The sequence below is a fragment of the Thermobia domestica genome, chromosome 17 (assembly GCF_964235325.1).
Source record: "Thermobia domestica chromosome 17, izTheDome1.hap1.1, whole genome shotgun sequence".
Taxonomy (NCBI): Eukaryota; Metazoa; Arthropoda; class Insecta; order Zygentoma; family Lepismatidae; genus Thermobia; species Thermobia domestica.
In genome coordinates this window covers 60,605,152-60,612,568 of record NC_137470.1, presented here as the reverse complement: position 1 = coordinate 60,612,568, position 7,417 = coordinate 60,605,152, and positions in this window count along the sequence as shown.

The window sequence follows — 7,417 nt, the reverse complement described above, 5'->3', positions numbered from 1 at the left end:
TAATCGCATCCATTATACTTGTAGTAGTCATAGACACAGTACTTTGGGCCACAACAGAATCCCGACATTCAGACCTGGAATCCCGGATCACTCACGTAAAGCAAGAAAACCCGCATCTTTTCGTCATTACGTAGTGCACCACCCCAAATTTCCGTTGATTATCCTAAAAAATGTTGTGATAACTACTCTACATTTTCTTTCATGAACCTATGTTTTTTGTAATCTTCATTTGCAACATTTCTATGCAATTTATAAGTTTTGCTACATAGCAAAACAATCATATACTCTGTCATATTTCGCACGGTGTCACCTATTTAGCTTGCTCCACAAATTTGGAGAAGTTACTAGCATCACAGAGGAGTCTTTGATTTTTATTGATATCAAACGCGGAGTAGTTACTCGACTCGAGAATAGAGGTGTGGTTACTTCAAAAGGGCGGGGCTTCTCCGAGGTCAGCCGAGACGACTAGTGCTCAGTTCTCTTTTTATTGATACCAATGTGAGTAACTACTTCAAAATTAGGCGTAATGAGTAACTTCTCCGTTTTATTGATATCACCCATTCCGTTGTGATTAACCTATGACCCAGTATCCTAAACGCCATGGAAGGGACAAGTAGCAAGGACAGTTTCAATCAAAGTGCATTTGTGGATAATAGAGTTTCCAGCATGGGCGCCCGAAGAAAATTTTCTAGTGGGGGCTCATCTCTCTGGTTGCTATATTACGTTTCGTATTTTTTATTAGAATAAAAAATCTTAAAGTATTAAATATATATATTTTTTTTTAGCCAGAGCGGGGCCCGGGCCCCACCCTGCCCTCCCCTTCGGGAGTCCATGGTCTTCAGTGGTACTTTTGAAGCACAGCCACCAGAAAGTAAACGAAGGAAAGCCGTGGCTTTGAAAGCAATTACAGTGAAATGCAACGAAATATCAAATACACCAACGACTGAGACACAAATCCGGAAGAGAGTCTTTAATATTCGAGCGAGAATAAAACAAAAAATAAACTGCTTTGAAAAAAGCGGGAAACAAGATAGTAATACTGAAACCATGGGAACGAACCTATTGGAGCTGATGGATGCTGATTCGAATCCAGCAATATCAAGATTAACACGACAAGAGCATATCACGTGTTGTCCAAGGTCTTCGTAGATTGCTTGGCTTTAATAATGAAATCAGACACTTAGTCTCTTTGTTTCTTTAAAAAAAAAGTCCAGAAAGTCATGCCATAAAGCATATCCATCTGATTGTGTTTTCCACACCACACGTGTCCTCTTCCTCCTTGACATAAACAAAATACATACACATAAATTATATACCCCTTCCTATTAACGTTGCCACGTGTATACAATCAAGTGCTCCGATAGCATCCGGAAATGTATATTGTTGTTTATCACTCTGCCTTTGCTGCTTGCATATTACGCACATTTGCCGGAAAATTTCAAATTTTGCAATCATTGCATCCATTACACTTGTAATAGTCACAGACACAGTGCTTTGAGTTAGCGTACGCGCCTTTAGTGTGGGGGACTCGGGTTGTATTCTCTGCGGGAGCTTATGTGGTTCGGATTCACGTTAATCAGTAGGTTTCGTCTCATATAGCCTCGCTACTGAAAGGAATGTTAAACGCAAAATCAACTCAACAGTACTTTGAGCCACACCCGAATCTTCTGACACTCCGACCTGGAATCCCGGACCACTCACGTAACGCAAAAATAAATAAATAAATAAATAAATAGTTTTTCGTCATTATTTGGTGCGCCATCTCGAGTGTCGGCTGATTCTCCTAAAAAATGTTGTGCTAACTACTCCACACTTTATTTCTTCAACCTATAAAGATTTTTCTTTCTTTTTTCTTTCGTTTCTTTTTAAATCACTATTTGCAACATTTCTATCCAGTTTATATGTTTTTTCTACGTTACAAAATAATCATGTACTCTGTCATGTTTCTTACGGAGTCACCTACTGAGCTTGCTCCACAAATTTGGAAAATTTTCTCGCACCACAGAGCAGTCTCAGAATTTTATTCATACCAAAATACTTACTCAGCTCGATACTGGAGGTGTGGTTGCTCTAAAGGGCTTCTCCGAGATCATCCGAGACGAGTAGCGCTCAGTTCTCCTTTCATTGATACTAAAGCGACTAACTACTTCAAAATTGGGCGTAATGAGTAACTTCTCCGTTTCATTGATATCACCCATTGGCTAAAAAAGTGGCTGATTTCCAGATATTTAAGGAGCCATATCTCGGGAACCGTTGATCACAGAGAGATTGGTGTTGATCAATATCTAAGAATATGGTAGATATTTTGGTACCAAATAGTAATGTCAAATAGTAATAGTATGGTACCAAATACATACAATGCATGTGTTCGCTCAAAGTTAGAGTATGCCTCTACTATTTGGAATCCGACTCACATAAAACACCGTAAGCAATTAGAAAGAATACAGACATTTTTTTTTTTTAATTTCTAACATATAAAGAAACCCACATTTATCCTACTTATGACAACTATAAAACCATACTTGCTAACTTTCATCTTCCAACACTAGAAGAAAGACGACATATGATAGATTTATTATACATTCAGAAAGTAACGCCAAATATTTTGGATTGTCCTGATTTAGTTTGTTTATTTATTGAATTTTCATGTCCCCACATTAAAAGTACGTAGAAACACTGGTCTTTATTACTGCAAAAAATCAAGAACTAATATAATGATGAAATCACCAATCTGGAGGACAACAGTTTTGTATAATAGAATGTGTTTAAATAACAATGAATTTGATATATGTGATATGTCGGCTAAGACATTTAGAAATGCCATTATCATGACTTATCAAGAGTTGTGAACTCGAGTTATGTTATCAGGAGTTATGAACATGTAATTGCGTAATTTACAACACTGTAATTGGGCTATAGCCTGTTGTGTTCACAATAAATAAATAAATAATCGGTGGCCAATTTTGAGGACCAATTACGTACAAATTTGTAATAACGCAACGCAAAATTTGCGTTTTAGTTTCGGTTAATCTTGTTTTTTTTTTTTTTTTTTTTTTATTGCGTTGTGATCCACACATTTGCAAAGACCAATTCATAACGATGCCCCATGCATTCCTACCACGAAGCAGGGAAAAAGAGAGAAGGGGCCCAAACAGGCTACAATTGGTAAACAGTACAACAGTAGAAAATTTCTACATGAAGAATACATGGTCAGCTGAAAACCGTGATGCAAACTCCTGTTTGCGATACGCGATCTGAAAATAATAATAGAATGCCTATGACGATGATGATGAACCATGAAAGATAGCAATCCAGTGTACTGCTGCGCAACAGTTTCTCTGCGCATTAAAATTATTTAAAAAGCATAATTTTGTCTCCGAATATACTCCGAGACAGTGATGGAACCCAGAAGCAGTCAGACCCCTGACCCAGGAGACCCGATCAGTGTTGCCAGATTAGGCTATAAGTAGCGGATTGGGCGATTAGTTAAAAGGCCCTCGCTACCAAAATTTCTAATTCTGCAACACGCTACTTCTGGTCTACTTTTAATTATCTGTAGGCTATAACTCTTAACAATGAGCCACTTTCTTATCTTCATATATGAAATCCCAAATTATTAATTTTATGTAATACAATAAAAATTTTATTTGCTGAATATTCTATTCATACGGGACAAAAGTTTTAGTAAAACTAACATGTTCGATACTAGTCTCATCCTGGTTTCAGTTCTTTTTTTTTTTCTAACTCCAGATCTGACAACACTAGACTTTTGATGAGTTTGCGCTCTTGCAGTATCACTGACCGTGTTGCCTAGGTTAAAGCCTAGCCCTAACACTTGTACGGAGCACTGTAAACGTGAACATTGCAAATTTAATTCTGATACTATATTATCCATAATAACAGTAAGTGGAGTTACAATAAAATCTTCCAAAATTCATAACTCCCGGACAATGCAGTTTCACAAATGAATTAAAGAAATGAGAGATAACAGTGAGAAGCATACTGTAAGCATTGTAAAGTGTATTTCAGAGTCCATAAAATTGACTTAAGCAAACATATATCTTTACACATCAGAATGATCTCTAAGAGTTTATACCATTACTGCCTGCACAGTTCATTGCACACAGCTGTTCTACTGCTACTGACGTACTATGGAGTTTCCCCTAACACAACACCACCAACAGTCCGAAATTGTAGTTGCTGCCTGACTGTTCCGAACCCAGACATCTTACGTATCTCAACTCCATGTGTTTCTATTAAATTGATAAGGAGTCATTATATATGAGTAGTATAAGTGTATAGCTACAAAATGATTCACTTTTACGTTTGGCCTACAAATAGCTCAAATCTGCATCTTTCAGAGCATAACCGCGCTACCTTTTGATCTTCGTATCTGGCAACACTGAATACGATGACACACAGTGATCTGAAAACGACAAAACACGATCATACACATGGGGAGAATAGTGGAAGAGATAATGTAATTCTAAACAAGGACGTTTCTTTTCACTGTCTCTGTCTTCTCACTAAACTTTCTCTCTTGTTGTGTGTGTCTATAGCCTAAGTGTCAAAGTATTGCACTAAAAGCAATACCAGATCAGGTCACAGGAAGTATTAGTGACTGCTCGTCCTCACGAGATGATGATGACGTTGGGGTCTCCACCTAACGTTTTGAGAATAATTAAGAAGCTAATTGAAAAAAAAAGTAAGGAGCTGTGGTCTAGAAATTCAGCATTAACACCAGGATAGAGGAGATATTCTGAGTTCCACAAGCCGGTGGGTAGTAGTGTTGCCAACACAACGACAAATAATGACTAAAAGTAATAACTAAAAATGGCCAGAAATGGTTAAAAAAGAAGCCGTGCTTCCAAGCTGAGACAAAGCTAAATAAACTCGGTTCCTATAATAACAGAAAATTAAAGCTAAACTCCCCTAACATAAATAAATATCATCTTCTTCTTCAGATTGAGGCGAAGCATTTCCTTTCTTATTTTTATTTTCATTTTTATTTATTTTATTTTATTTTATTTTATTTTATTTTATTTATTTTTTTGTCTCGGTTGCTTGTACCGGAGTAATTTTGTTTGCAAACTATGGCTGAAATTTAATTCAGAAAATAACACTTCTGCACACGGCGCTACCCACATTTTATTCTTAAAATTGAAGAAAGCGTTTTTGTTTTCAACATGTTCCTAAGTTTGTTTTTTTGACTATGTTCATCTTATTGAATACACGCTTTCACTTCCACGTTCGAATGTGAAAACATTAGTATGAAAATGCGCCAACGAAACTTATTCTGAATAAAGACTTTTTCCTCCAGCATCTGTGTACTGATTTGCTTCTTGCAAAAAATTCTTAAGTTTTAGACATCTTACAGGGCTGCCAACTTTTCAAACCTGCTCACCCGTACATTTACACCTTGAGTTGAGTTCATTTTGAGTTTAACGTCCCTTTCAGCAGCGAGACTGTATAAGAAAGGACCTACTGATTAACGTGGAATCAGAACCACATGAGCTCCCGCCGGGAATCGAACCCGGATCTCCCACACTAAAGGCGCGTACGCTACCCGCTTAGCCACCAAGGAGCTCTATTCACAGCTTGAGTCCTTCAAATTAAATTTCGTTAAATTAGAACCTTATTTCACTTAAACACATCCATACATGTTTTTTTTTTTCTTTTAATCTGTTTAGCAGAGATTCTGATCACAGTAGGGTAGGCAAATAAAACTATTTTTTATTTTATTTATTTATTTTGCGAAATGATAACAATAATGATCGAATTGTTTCTTTCAACCAATAAAAGATAACCAGTGTCAAAATTATTAGTTCACCCGTACATTTTGAATAGCAACCCATACACCCGTATCTAAGTTGTTAAACTCGTACAGTTGGCAGTTGTGCTTATCTACCCATTTCACGAAATTCATATTCATCACTGATTTTCAATTTTATCTTCGAATCCCAGAGCGAAAGCAAAATAGAAGTCAATAAAAGACTGTTTCACTGGCTTCAAATCCTCTCTGGCTCTGAAAAGCGACACTCACTTAAGGATGTCTATAGTATGAGGAAGTCTGTTCTGAATTTCTTTAACAAGTTCTTTACTAAAACCTACATGTCTTTCCCGAAGATTTTTCTCAACCCGTCTACTGGAAACTTACACGTTTTGAGCTTATTTCCTACTGTGTAACCGAGATACGGGGAGGGGTCAATGTGACCATCAATGCTATCTTTTAGGGGATCAAGTTTGGCAGTGGGGTTTAGAATACTATCACTTAGAGAATGAATCAAACTTTTCAGAAAATAGTAAAATGACACAATATATCAATAAATGGCTAAACTCAGACATTCCCTAGAAGTGGCTAAAAACAAAAAGCATACAGCTATAGAGCGTTTCACCCTTAGATTGCAGTAGAGGAGTAAATGGCAATGCTTTTCCTTATGCCCATTGTTGCCAAGCTTAGCCTGAATTTTAGAAATAGTTTTTTTTTACTAGATATGGATAGATTATTGTAGAACATTGTATTCTCTGTCAAATAATCTGTTTTTCCCATATCAAGAAGAATTTTCAAAAATTGAAATAAATTGAAACAGTGAAATCTTACTAATGGTAAATTCTAACGTGGCGTTAAATATAACACGTCATAAGTTCGGAACTATAAGAGATACAAAGTTGAAACTTAAACAGGTATTAACACCATATTTGGTATCAATGTTGGAAAAGTTTGCATTCAAAAAAAAACTTTTCGAATTTTTTTAAAAAAATAAAATCTAAGAGAAAGTGCGTACACTATTGCAATGCAATATGTAAAAAGTTGACTAGTGAGAAACTTTATTTTTCAGGTTAGATGGGGGTGCAAAGCGAGAAAAATGTAGAGAAATGATTGAAGTTATTTTTTTTTAAAAAAAATGCAGGTCGATATCTTTCTTTATTTAGGCTTTATGACTTTTAGTATTAAGAGTCAACTTTCCAAAGCGCGCGCATTTGACCAGAAGAAAGGTAGTGACAAATCTTGCCAATGTTATTTTTCTTATAATGTTTGTTTAAAACTCACTGATATAGTTTCTTGCTATACCGATGAGTAATCACTGTTGGTGCTATGCGAGCACGAATCTACTGCTTAACAGAAGCATGATCGCAAAATTGAATCCTGGACCACACCTACGAGAAACATTGCGTCAACTCCACTCAATCTTATGTTTCACTTACTTCGTTCGTTTGCCTTGATATATATATATATATATATATATATATATATATATATATATATATATATATATATATATATATATGACTAACATTCAGACGTATAGATTTTATTGTCTTTCTTCCAAGAAAGACAAATTTCAATCGCGGGTGAATAGTAAGTAGTGAACACGAATCAGGATAGTAATTCAGTTAGCAATAACATAAATCACAA